At 48.7% G+C, this 14201-nt stretch overlaps 1 protein-coding gene across 1 annotated transcript in view; it reads left to right on the top strand.

Annotated features, from left to right (window-relative positions):
* MAP3K2 (mitogen-activated protein kinase kinase kinase 2) overlaps window positions 1-14201 on the top strand; it is a 269545-nt gene that overhangs the window by 136385 nt on the left and 118959 nt on the right. The window lies entirely within an intron of this gene.

The raw sequence follows: 14201 nt of genomic DNA, 5'->3' as shown, positions 1-14201 counted from the left end.
TCTGCCACCCTCTCCTCCACCTGTAGCTCACATTTCACTGGCACAGACTCCGTCACATTCACCGGCTCACACCACCTTAAGCCAAGGTGACCAGGACCAAGATGCTTGGGACTTATACGACGCCCCAGTGTCGGACAACAGTCCAGAGGCGTATCCTACAAAGCCCTCACCACCAGAAGACAGCACAGCATATTCACAAGTGGTGGCTAGAGCAGCAGAGTTCCACAACGTGTCTCTACACTCGGAGCCTGTCGAGGATGACTTCCTCTTCAACACCCTCTCTTCCACACATAGCACCTACCAAAGCCTGCTTATGCTCCCAGGAATGCTAAGGCACGCAAAGGAGATATTCAAAGAGCCTGTCAAAAGTAGGGCAATAACACCGAGGGTAGAAAAGAAATATAAGCCACCTCCCACAGACCCAGCTTTCATCACCTCACAACTGCCACCAGATTCGGTTGTGGTAGGGGCAGCTCGCAAGAGAGCAAACTCTCACACATCGGGCGATGCACCACCCCTAGATAAGGAGAGCCGCAAATTTGATGCAGCCGGTAAAAGGGTCGCAGTACAGGCTGCAAACCAGTGGTGCATCGCTAACTCTCAAGCGCTCCTAGCGCGATATGACAGAGCCCACTGGGATGAGATGCAACACCTCATTGAGCATCTACCCACAGAACTACAAAAGAGGGCGAAACAAGTGGTTGAGGAGGGCCAAAACATCTCCAATAACCAGATACGCTCCTCTATGGACGCAGCGGACACAGCAGCAAGAACAATTAACATGGCAGTAACCATACGAAGGCACGCGTGGCTACGAAAATCTGGTTTTAAACCAGAGATACAGCAGGCGGTGCTCAATATGCCATTCAATGAGCAACAATTGTTCGGACCTGAAGTGGACACGGCAATTGAGAAGCTAAAAAAGGACACTGACACTGCAAAAGCCATGGGCGCGCTCTACTCCCTGCAGAGCAGAGTCACTTTCAACACCTTCCGCAAGACAACCTTTAGAGGGGGGTTTCGGGGTCAAGCCACACAAGCCAGTACCTCACATTCAACACCGTCCACCTACCAGGGACAGTACCAAAGGGGAGGCTTTCGGGGCCAATACAGAGGGGGACAATTCCCTAGAAGCAGGGGAAAATTTCAAGGCCCCAAAACACCTACAACCAAACAGTGACTCACACGTCACTCATCCCCTCCACACAACACCAGTGGGGGGAAGAATAAGTCCGTATTACCAAGAGTGGGAGAAAATAACAACAGACACTTGGGTCTTAGCAATTATCCAACATGGTTATTGCATAGAATTTCTACAAATCCCTCCAAACATACCACCAAAAACACAGAATATATCAAAACAACATTCGGACCTCCTAGAAATAGAAGTTCAAGCATTACTGCAAAAGAACGCAATAGAACTGGTACCAGATACACAAACAAATACAGGGGTTTACTCACTGTACTTTCTAATACCAAAGAAGGACAAAACACTGAGACCAATCCTAGACCTCAGAACACTAAACACATACATCAAATCAGAACACTTTCACATGGTCACGCTACAGGAAGTGTTACCGTTGCTAAAGCAACAAGATTACATGACAACCTTAGATCTCAAAGACGCGTATTTCCACATACCAATACATCCGTCGCACAGGAAATACCTAAGGTTCGTATTCAAAGGAATACATTACCAATTCAAATTATTGCCGTTCGGTTTAACAACTGCACCAAGAGTCTTCACAAAATGCCTAGCAGTAGTGGCTGCACACATCAGAAGGCAGCAAATACACGTATTCCCGTATCTAGACGACTGGCTAATCAAGACCGACTCACTGACAAGGTGCTCACACCACACAGATCAGGTCATACAAACCCTCTACAAACTCGGTTTCACCATCAACTATGCGAAATCACACATTCTGCCGTGCAAAGTACAACAATACCTAGGAGCGACAATAGACACAACGAGGGGAATAGCCACTCCAAGTCCACAAAGGGTTCAAAATTTCCAAAAGATTATACAACGCATGTATCCAACACAAAAAATACAGGCGAAGATGATATTACAACTCCTAGGCATGATGTCATCATGCATAGCCATTGTCCCGAATGCAAGACTACACATGAGGCCCTTACAACAGTGCCTAGCATCACAATGGTCACAAGCACAGGGTCGCCTTCTAGATCTGGTGTTAATAGACCGCCTAACATACCTCTCGCTTCTATGGTGGAACAATATAAATTTAAACAAAGGGCGGCCTTTCCAAGACCCAGTGCCACAATACGTGATAACAACAGATGCTTCCATGACAGGGTGGGGGAGCACACCTCAATCAACACAGCATACAAGGACAATGGGATGTACATCAAAGAAAGCTGCATATAAATCACCTCGAACTACTAGCAGTTTTCCAAGCATTAAAAGCATTTCAACCAATCATAACTCACAAATACATTCTTGTCAAAACGGACAACATGACAACAATGTATTATCTAAACAAACAGGGGGACACACACTCGACACAGCTGTGCCTTCTGGCACAAAAAATATGGCAATGGGCAATTCACAACCACATTCGCCTAATAGCACAGTTTATTCCAGGGATCCAGAATCAACTTGCAGACAATCTCTCTCGAGATCACCAACAGGTCCACGAATGGGAAATTCACCCCCAAATTCTAAACACTTACTTCAAACGTTGGGGAACACCTCAAATAGACTTATTTGCAACAAAGGAGAACGCAAAATGCAAAAACTTCGAAACCAGATACCCACACAGGCAGTCTCAAGGCAATGCCCTATGGATGAACTGGTCAGGGATATTTGCGTACGCTTTTCCCCCTCTCCCTCTCCTTCCATATCTAGTAAACAAATTGAGTCAAAACAAACTCAAACTCATACTGATAGCACCAACATGGGCAAGGCAACCATGGTACACAACACTGCTAGACCTATCAGTAGTACCCCACGTCAAGTTGCCCAACAGGCCAGATCTGTTAACACATCACAAACAACAGATCAGGCATCCAAACCCAGCATCGCTGAATCTAGCAATCTGGCTCCTGAAATCTTAGAATTCGGACACTTAAACCTCCCACAAGAATGTATGGAAGTCATAAAGCAAGCTAGAAGACCATCCACTAGACACTGCTATGCAAGCAAATGGAAAAGGTTTGTTTGCTACTGCCATCGTAATCAAATTCAACCATTACACGCATCTCCAAAGGATGTAGTGGGTTACTTACTACACTTACAAAAATCGAACCTGGCCTTCTCTTCCATTAAAATACACCTCGCAGCAATATCTGCATACCTGCAGATTACCCATTCAACTTCACTATTTAGGATACCTGTCATTAAAGCGTTTATGGAAGGCCTCAAAAGAATTATACCACCAAGGACACCACCCGTTCCTTCATGGAACCTCAACATCGTCTTAACAAGACTCATGGGTCCACCCTTTGAACCTATGCATTCTTGCGAAATACAATTCCTAACCTGGAAAGTTGCATTTCTCATCGCCATCACATCTCTAAGAAGAGTAAGTGAAATTCGGGCGTTTACAATACAAGAACCTTTTATCCAACTACACAAAAATAAAGTAGTCCTAAGGACCAATCCTAAATTTTTGCCAAAGGTTATTTCACTGTTCCACCTAAATCAAACGGTAGAGCTACCAGTGTTCTTCCCACAGCCAGATTCCATAGCTGAAAGGGCACGACATACATTAGACGTCAAAAGGGCACTAATGTACTACATCGACAGAACTAAAAACATCAGAAAGACTAAACAACTGTTTATTGCATTTCAAAAACCTCACGCAGGAAACCCAATATCGAAACAGGGTATAGCCAGATGGATAGTTAAGTGCATCCAAATCTGCTACCTTAAAGCAAAAAGACAACTGCCCATTACACCAAGGGCACACTCAACCAGAAAGAAAGGCGCTACCATGGCCTTCCTAGGGAATATTCCAATGCACGAAATATGTAAGGCAGCCACATGGTCTACGCCTCACACATTTACCAAGCACTACTGTGTAGACGTGCTATCCGCACAACAAGCCACAGTAGGTCAAGCCATACTAAGAACCTTATTTCAGACTACTTCCACTCCTACAGGCTGAGCCACCGCTTTTGGGGAGATAACTGCTTACTAGTCTATGCACAACATGTGTATCTACAGCGACAGATGCCATCGAACTGAAAATGTCACTTACCCAGTGTACATCTGTTCGTGGCATCAGTCGCTGAAGATTCACATGTGCCCACCCACCTCCCCGGGAGCCTGTAGCCGTTTGGAAGTTAGCTTCAACTTTGTACATTTGTAAATATATTAAATCTTAAATAGGTACATACTTATTCACTCCATTGCATGGGCACTATTACTAACAAACAACTCCTACCTCACCCTCTGCGGGGAAAACAATCGAAGATGGAGTCGACGCCCATGCGCAATGGAGACAAAGAGGAGGAGTCCCTCGGTCCTGTGACTCGAAAGACTTCTTCGAAGAAAAACAACTTGTAACACTCCGACCCAACACCAGATGGCGGGCTATGCACAACATGTGAATCTTCAGCGACTGATGCCACGAACAGATGTACACTGGGTAAGTGACATTTTCATTCCTTATCAAATTCTAAGAAAGAATGTCATTCTGAGCCCCCAACCCCGCCTCTGCAGGTCAAGCCTGCAGGTGAAGCACAAGTTCAAAAACTGCATGATATTACCAACAACAGGTCAGGCGTCGACGACAACTTCTACCGTCGTCACCATTTTTTGTGTCAACAGCAGCTTCCACAGACTCCTCATCAATGGTCATGTCATCTTCGTCGACGGTGTGCCCCACTATGTCACTGTTACAGTCTCCGTCGACGACACGCACCTCGCCGACGATCATTCCATCGTCAACACTGCAGCCAACAAACATCCAGTCGACGATTCCACTGATGACACTACTGCCATCGACGACAGCCCCATCGACGACGAACCTATCGACGAACCTATCGACGACGCCACCGTCGACGACGGTTCACCTATCGTCGACGATCACCGGCAAAGAGACAGACCATCAACACTGCCTCTTTTCTCGTCGACTATGCAAACACCACTTAAAAGACATAATAAACATAGCTTAACACCATCTATTACATCTCCTAGTAAAGTCTCACGCCTACTACCGTCCCACTTGTTGGATGACGAGGATTCAGATGAGGATGGTTTGGTGTCAGACCTACAGGCTATGTTAATCAATCAATCAATCAATCATAGTATTTATAAAGCGCGCTATGTACCAGTTAGGGTTTCGAGGTGCTGAGGTGGGGGGGGGTGGAGAGGCTGTTTAGCGGTCGAAGAGCCAGGTCTTGAGGAGCTTCGGGGATGCCCGGAAGCATTCAGTGGAGGGCCCGGGGTTGAGGGCGCGGAGCTCTTCGGCCGAGAAGTGGGCGCGGGAGGCGCGAGGACCAGGGGGGGTGGCGCTGGGCGCGGTACAGGCGCGGACGGGCGCAGACGGGCGCAGACGGGCTTGCCTCTGGCGCGCCTCCGGCGCGCCAGCGGCGCGGACGCGCAGCGCCAGCCATTAAGAAGGGAGGGGAGAGGGAGGAGCAGCTGGGAGGCGGGAGGCGGGAGGGAGCGGCAAATGGGGGCGCGAGGGGGGCGGGGCCGCAGGGAAGCAGCGGCTGGGGTCGAGGAGCGCACAAGGGGCGAAAGGCACAGAAATCGGGCAAAAACAGTCACAAATGCAGGAAAAAACACAATATGGACACTGTAGGAAGTTGGCTCTGTATGTGCTATTTCAAAGTAAGGAATAGCATGCACAGAGTCCAAGGGTTCCCCTTAGAGGTAAAATAGTGGTAAAAATAGATAATACTAATGCTCTATTTTGTGGTAGTGTGGTCGAGCAGTAGGCTTATCCAAGGAGTAGTGTTAAGCATTTGTTGTACATACACATAAACAATAAATGAGGTACACACACTCAGAGACAAATCCAGCCAATAGGTTTTGTTATAGAAAAATATCTTTTCTTAGTTTATTTTAAGAACCACAGGTTCAAATTTAACATGTAATATCTTGTTCGAAAGGTATTGCAGGTAAGTACATTAGGAACTTTGAATTATTTCAATTGCATGTATACTTTTCAAGTTATTGACAAATAGCTACTTTAAAAGTGGACACTTAGTGCAATTTTCACAGTTCCTGGGGGAGGTAAGTTTTTGTTAGTTTTACCAGGTAAGTAAGACACTTACAGGGTTCAGTTCTTGGTCCAAAGTAGCCCACCGTTGGGGGTTCAGAGCAACCCCAAAGTTACCACACCAGCAGCTCAGGGCCGGTCAGGTGCAGAGTTCAAAGCGGTGCCCAAAACACATAGGCTTCAATGGAGAAGGGGGTGCCCCGGTTCCAGTCTGCCAGCAGGTAAGTACCCGCGTCTTCGGAGGGCAGACCAGGGGGGTTTTGTAGGGCACCGGGGGGGACACAAGCCCACACAGGAATTTCACCCTCAGCGGCGCGGGGGCAGCCGGGTGCAGTGTTAGAACAAGCGTCGGGTTTGTAGTGTTAGTCTATGGGAGATCTAGGGATCTCTTCAGCGCTGCAGGCAGGCAAGGGGGGGGTTCCTCGGGGAAACCTCCACTTGGGCAAGGGAGAGGGACTCCTGGGGGTCACTTCTCCAGTGAAAGTCCGGTCCTTCAGGTCCTGGGGGCTGCGGGTGCAGGGTCTCTCCCAGGCGTCGGGTTTTGGATTCAAGGAGTCGCGGTCAGGGGAAGCCTCGGGATTCCCTCTGCAGGCGGCGCTGTGGGTGCTCAGGGGGGACAGGTTTTTGTACTCACAGTATCAGAGTAGTCCTGGGGTCCCTCCTGAGGTGTTGGATCTCCACCAGCCGAGTCGGGGTCGCCGGGTGCAGTGTTGCAAGTCTCACGCTTCTTGCGGGGAGCTTGCAGGGTTCTTTCAAGGCTGCTGGAAACAAAGTTGCAGCCTTTCTTGGAGCAGGTCCGCTGTCCTCTGGAGTTTCTTGTCTTTTCGAAGCAGGGGCAGTCCTCAGAGGATGTCGAGGTCGCTGGTCCCTTTGGAAGGCGTCGCTGGAGCAGGATCTTTGGAAGGCAGGAGACAGGCCGGTGAGTTTCTGGAGCCAAGGCAGTTGTCGTCTTCTGGTCTTCCTCTGCAGGGGTTTTCAGCTAGGCAGTCCTTCTTCTTGTAGTTGCAGGAATCTAATTTTCTAGGGTTCAGGGTAGCCCTTAAATACTAAATTTAAGGGCGTGTTTAGGTCTGGGGGGTTAGTAGCCAATGGCTACTAGCCCTGAGGGTGGGTACACCCTCTTTGTGCCTCCTCCCAAGGGGAGGGGGTCACAATCCTAACCCTATTGGGGGAATCCTCCATCTGCAAGATGGAGGATTTCTAAAAGTTAGAGTCACTTCAGCTCAGGACACCTTAGGGGCTGTCCTGACTGGCCAGTGACTCCTCCTTGTTGCTTTCTTTGTTCCCTCCAGCCTTGCCGCCAAAAGTGGGGGCCGTGGCCGGAAGGGGCGGGCAACTCCACTAAGCTGGAGTGCCCTGCTGGGCTGTGACAAAGGGGTGAGCCTTTGAGGCTCACCGCCAGGTGTCACAGCTCCCGCCTGGGGGAGGTGTTAGCATCTCCACCCAGTGCAGGCTTTGTTACTGGCCTCAGAGTGACAAAGGCACTCTCCCCATGGGGCCAGCAACATGTCTCTAGTGTGGCAGGCTGCTGGAACTAGTCAGCCTACACAGACAGTCGGTTAAGTTTCAGGGGGCACCTCTAAGGTGCCCTCTGGGGTGTATTTTGCAATAAAATGTACACTGGCATCAGTGTGCATTTATTGTGCTGAGAAGTTTGATACCAAACTTCCCAGTTTTCAGTGTAGCCATTATGGTGCTGTGGAGTTCGTGTTTGACAGACTCCCAGACCATATACTCTTATGGCTACCCTGCACTTACAATGTCTAAGGTTTTGTTTAGACACTGTAGGGGTACCATGCTCATGCACTGGTACCCTCACCTATGGTATAGTGCACCCTGCCTTAGGGCTGTAAGGCCTGCTAGAGGGGTGACTGACCTATACTTGCATAGGCAGTGAGAGGCTGGCATGGCACCCTGAGGGGAGTGCCATGTCGACTTACTTGTTTTGTTCTCACTAGCACACACAAGCTGGCAAGCAGTGTGTCTGTGCTGAGTGAGAGGTCTCCAGGGTGGCATAAGACATGCTGCAGCCCTTAGAGACCTTCCTTGGCATCAGGGCCCTTGGTACTAGAAGTACCAGTTACAAGGGACTTATCTGGATGCCAGGGTCTGCCAATTGTGGATACAAAAGTACAGGTTAGGGAAAGAACACTGGTGCTGGGGCCTGGTTAGCAGGCCTCAGCACACTTTCAATTGTAAACATAGCATCAGCAAAGGCAAAAAGTCAGGGGGCAACCATGCCAAGGAGGCATTTCCTTACAGACACAATACTGGGATTAAATACGATCGGGGAGACAGCAATCAGGGGGGCACAATGGGGCAAAAAGCGCCGGCGGCGAGGCGCAGAAAAGTGGAAAAAAGCTGAAAAACAAACTTACGGGACGGCGGAAGCGGCACTCGGGTCAAGTGAGCCCACTAGCCACCAGGGATGAGGCGCAGGAGGATGCCTGCGGGTGGAGGAGGGCCTCGAACACGCAGACGGCAGCATGGTCGTGGGGCAGAGGCAGAAGGCAGCAGGTTGGTGCTGCGGTCGTGAGGGGCGAGTTCAGGACCTGAACCAGGTCCGAACTCGCTCACTGGCGACGCGCAGCGCCAGCCATTAAGAAGGGAGGGGGGAGCAGCTGGGAGGCGGGAGGCGGGAGGGAGCGGCAAATGGGGGCGCGAGGGGGGCGGGGCCGCAGGGAAGCAGCGGCTGGGGTCGAGGAGCGCACAAGGGGCGAAAGGCACAGAAATCGGGCAAAAACAGTCACAAATGCAGGAAAAAACACAATATGGACACAATACTGTGATTAAATACGATCGGGGAGACAGCAATCAGGGGGGCACAATGGGGCAAAAAGCGCCGGCGGCGAGGCGCAGAAAAGCGGAAAAAAGCTGAAAAACAAACTTACGGGACGGCGGAAGCGGCACTCGGGTCAAGTGAGCCCACTAGCCACCAGGGATGAGGCGCAGGAGGATGCCTGCGGGTGGAGGAGGGCCTCGAACACGCAGACGGCAGCGTGGTCGTGGGGCAGAGGCAGAAGGCAGCAGGTTGGTGCTGCGGTCGTGAGGGGCGAGTTCAGGACCTGTTAACAGACTACAGAGCACGCTCCCAGTAGAACCCCTCCCCCCCGAGGATACAGGGGGCTTTCACAATTGGTTGGAAAGGGCGGCCACACGTTTTGCTTTGCCAATGCCATCAGCGCAGCAGGATTGTTTCTTGGATGATTTTAACGAACCCTACAGAGAGACAGGGCTATTCCAGTCATTGATCATGTGTGGAACCAAGGGCTGAAGATTATGCACAACCCTGCAAGAGTCCCAGCAGTCTTAGCAAAGCTAGGCAAGAAATATAAAGCCACTGACGATGCTCCATTATGTCTTATTGGCTATCCAAAGGCACTCTGTTATTTCACAAGCAGCGCAACACCGCTCCAGAAACCCTTCTGCACCTTTAACTGCACCATCAGATAAGGAAGGCAACTCAATAACATCGGCAAACATTTTTCTTCAATGTCTGCCATTGTACTGTGAGCTGCAAACTCGTTGGTCCTCCTTGGAAGGCATGACCGGCAGCTATGGTCGACATTGCACAGTATTTGGAAGAACTACCGGAAACCATTAAGAGTGAAGCAAAAAAGGTATTATTGGAAGGACAACGTTCTTCTGCCGAGATAATTGACCATGCTCTCGATATCGCAGCCATGGGTTTTAGGAAGAAGCAGTAGGGTTTTAGGCAATTGGCTGGGGCGGCAGTGTTAAGGCGACAAGGATGGCTTCAGGCCACTAATTTCCAGGCTGAGATACAGACAAAGATTTTGGATCTCCCTTATGATGGGGATGCATTATTCAGGAAGCACATTATTGATGCGCTTCAGATTATAAAATCAGATGCTGATACTGCCAGATCGCTTGGCACGCTCCAGTTCAGAAAAAAATCATTTTTGTGGAGCCAGAGGGAGAAGCCAGTCTTCATTTCGTGGAGGATATCCGCAATATAGGTATCTAACAAACCACGCCGCTAGCCACACCACCAGGCTGCAATATCACCAATGGCAGCCACTCTTTGGCCACATACGGCAGACTTCCACAAAGAGGAAAGCCTTGGAGGCAGGGCAAGGATTCCTCATGTAGGCAATGACTATATTCAAGCGCTGGCCACCTCTCTCACTCTTCCCCATCAAAACTCATGGAACTCTGAAAAATCACCTTCATCGTTGGTGTCAAATAACCAGAGACCAATGGGTACTAGAGACAATACAATTCGGCCACCTCCTAGAGTTTATACAAATACCTCCACTCACACCACCTTCTCTGGTGCATCAAAAACACCCGCGTTTGCTCAACTTAGAGGTGGAGATTATGTTAAAAAAGGATGCAATAAAAATTGTGCCTTTTTCCCAAAGCGGTAAGGTTTTTCTCCTGCTTCTTCTGATGTGAAAAAAGTATTGCTTATGGAAGCCGATCCTAGATTTAAGGGAGCTAAACAAGTACCTGAAAAAGCAAACTTTCTGCATGGTCACATTGCAGGACATTTTGCAACTACTCGACAGAGTGGACTAAATGGCTTTCCTAGACCTTTAGGACGCCTACTTTCATATACCCATTCACCCAAGTCACAGATGATTCCTGAGATTCACGGTAGCCTGCAAGCACTTTCAATTCAAAGTACTTCCTTTTGGCCTCAAATCCACACCCTGGATTTTTACCAAATGCCTAGCTCCAGTGGCAGCCTACCGCAGACACAATCAACACCAAGTCTTCCCATACTTGGATGACTGCCAGGTAAAAGCGCCCAATATCCAGGCAGCACACCAATCCATTGCAGCAACCTTGCATCTTTTCAATCCATTGGGCCTCAGTCTCAATAAAGATAAATCAGTGCTCCAGCCATCAAAACAGATAGCATTTCTGGGAGCTATATTAGACACACAGCGGGCCAAAGCATACCCAACATCAGACTGGCAAGAAAAGTTCATCACACTGCGAAGCGTCTGCAGACACAAAAGTCTCTAAGTTCAAAGCATACACATCATTAATAGGAATGATGTCATCTTGTATCAATCTAATCCCATACTGTTGACTGCGCCCACTGCAAGAGAAGCTGCACAAGCAATGGAAAAAGGCGCAAGGGTCTTTCGAAGACATAATACAGGTAACTCCACTAATGGCAGCATCTCTCAACTGGTGGACAGTTCGTGCAAATTTCTTGGTAGGGCTACAGTTCTTGACTCAAATTCCCCCATTAACAGTAACAACAGATGCTTCAGTGGACGGATTGGGCGCATACCTGCAGGATCTTCAAGTAAGCGGCAAATGGCCCACCTCTCACCGCACTCTCCATATCAACCTCCTCGAGCTGAGAGCAGTATTTTTGGCTTTGCAAGCCATTCTTCCAAGAATTTGCCGGACAGGACAATGCACTATATCAACAAGCAAAGAGGAACTTGCTCCCATCTTCTATCCCAGGAAGCACAAGCCATTTCGAATTGGTGCATTCATTATTTCGTACACATAAAAGCAGAACATGTCCCAGGCCATCAGAATGCCATTGCAGATTCTCTGAGCAGACTAACGTCTACTCGCAAATGTGAATTAGATCAACAGACACTGAACAAAATATTCCTTTAGTGGGGAAAACCGAACTTGGATATCTTTGTGACCTCCCAGAACGCCAAATGCCGGTTTTACGCAAGCTGGCCATTTAAACATCCCTAGTGACTGCAAGGAAATACTAGCCAGAGCCCGGGCAGATGGCACGAACAAAACATACCACCTAAAGTGGAAACGATTCTGTTTGTGGTGCAAGTCTGTTAAAGTGTCTTCCGCTCCTGAAAAAATCTTACCTTACCTGTTGAATCCAGCGCTGAGGATTGCAACATGCATCCAGTAAAGTTCATCTGGCATCCATCTCTCACTTTAGAAGAATATCCCGTAAGCCACCTCTTTTGTCTCACAGGCTTATAAAGCATTTCTAAAGGGTCTTTCTAGATCCTATCCTCCAGTCAGAGCCCCTCCTCCGGCATGGCAATTGAACACTGTTCTTGGTCAGGTCATGAAGGAACTGTTTGAGCCCATTCGGAGGGCAGACATGAAATATCTTACATGGAAGGTAGCACTCCTTCTCATGCTTATGTCTGCGCGTAGGGTTAGTAAAATAGTAAAATACAAGTTTTCACAATATAGGAACCTTTTTTACAATTCAAAGAAGACAGTCATCTTGCGCACCAACCCTAAATTTATACCCAAGGTCCCCTTGCACTTTCATCTCAACGAACCTGTGGCATTGAGGACTTTCTTCACTGAGCCGCAAACGGCAGCGGAAAGGTCACTTCACTCGTTAGATCTGAAGAGATGTCTCAAGGTTTATTTGGACAGGACGAAATCTTTTCGAAAAGCAAAACAACTTTTCATAGCTTACAGTAACCCTGAAAAAGGGTTCCCAGTGACTAAACAGACTTTCTCGGTGGATTACAAGTGCAATTGTTCATTGCCGTCAGAGCACTTATCTACTTTTCGAGACTAAGGTACAGGCACATTTAACTAGAGCCGTTTCTACTTCCTGTGCGCTATTTTCAGAAGTCATTACAGGACAGCTGCTGAACTGCAACGTGGAAAGAGGCACATACCTTCACGAGACACTACTGCTTGGATACTGAAACGCGCAGGTATGCAGCAGTTGGGCAGGCAGTACTCAGACATGTTTCAATGAAGGTGAGCCGTTTGGTAATACCCACCATCCACTTTGTTACTGTATAAATGCACATTTTCAAAATATTTGCAATTCTTCTGTTCTATTTAAAGCCAAACATGACTGTAAAGAATGCTCATGCTCTTTTATTATGCTAGAATTTTTAAATAGCTAACTACAGAAAATGTACTACTTACTGCTTGTTCTTCTGATTCAAGCATGTGAATCTATGAAAGTTCCAAAACTGGAGTAAGAAATAAGTTACCTGTAACTGTAGGTTCGATGGCATATGTTGCTGCAGATACACATGTTTCGCACAGTCCGCTGCCTGGTGTTGGGCTCGGAGTATTACAAGTTGTTTTTCTTCGAAGAAGTCTTTTTTGGTCACGGGACCGAAGGACTCCTCCCTCTTCGGCTCCATTGCGCATGGGCGTCGACTCCATCTTAGATTGTTTTTTTTCCGCTGTCGGGTTCGGACGTATTCCTTTTCGCTCCGTGTTTCGGTTCGGAAAGTTAGTCAGAATCTCGGAAGAAAGCGTCGGTATTGTTCCGTTCGGTATCGGGATAGTTAGGTACATCGACACCGATCATCGGAAGATTTTGGGGTAGCTTCGATCCCCCGTCGGGGCCTGGTCGGCCCGACCGCGTGCGACATCGAAGCCGATGGAACGGACCCCGTTTCGTTTCTGCCCAAAATGTCACAGTAAGTATCCTTATACAGATCAGCACTTGGTCTGTAACTTGTGCTTGTCCCCCGAGCACAAGGAGGATACCTGTGAGGCCTGTCGAGCCTTCCGGTCCAGAAAAACACTCCGGGACCGAAGAGCCAGGCGTCTACAAATGGCGTCCACGCCGACAAAACAACGTTTCGACGACGAAGAGGAAACATTCTCGGTTCCGGAATCAGAATCCGGAGACTCCGACGTCGAACAACAGCAACAAACAGTGAGTAAGACGTCCAAAATTAAAACCATCGAGAAGACAAAAGCCCAGGGGACGCCACTGCCAACAGGCCATGGCTCGACCCATAAAACCGGCGAGCCGTCGAAGGCGCCGAAAAAGGGCACGCCCATAGCGAAGACACCCGACTCCGGTCGAGGGACCGCCATGGAGCAACCTCGGAGCCGAGATAGCGGCTCCGAGAGGCAAAAACAAGATGCCGGCACCGAAAAACATCGGCACCGAGACACCCTGCCGAAAGCCACAAAAATTCTGTCGGTGCCGAAGCGGAAAAAAGATTCTCTCTCGGCGCTGAAAAGTTCCACACCTCCATCCTACACAGAGGAACAAGGAATAAGTGGCCAGATGCACAGATTTGGACAAGAGCTCCAAAG

This window comes from Pleurodeles waltl, chromosome 3_2 (genome assembly GCF_031143425.1).
Source record: "Pleurodeles waltl isolate 20211129_DDA chromosome 3_2, aPleWal1.hap1.20221129, whole genome shotgun sequence".
NCBI classification, from domain to species: Eukaryota; Metazoa; Chordata; class Amphibia; order Caudata; family Salamandridae; genus Pleurodeles; species Pleurodeles waltl.
This window is presented reverse-complemented; position numbering and strand designations above follow the sequence as displayed.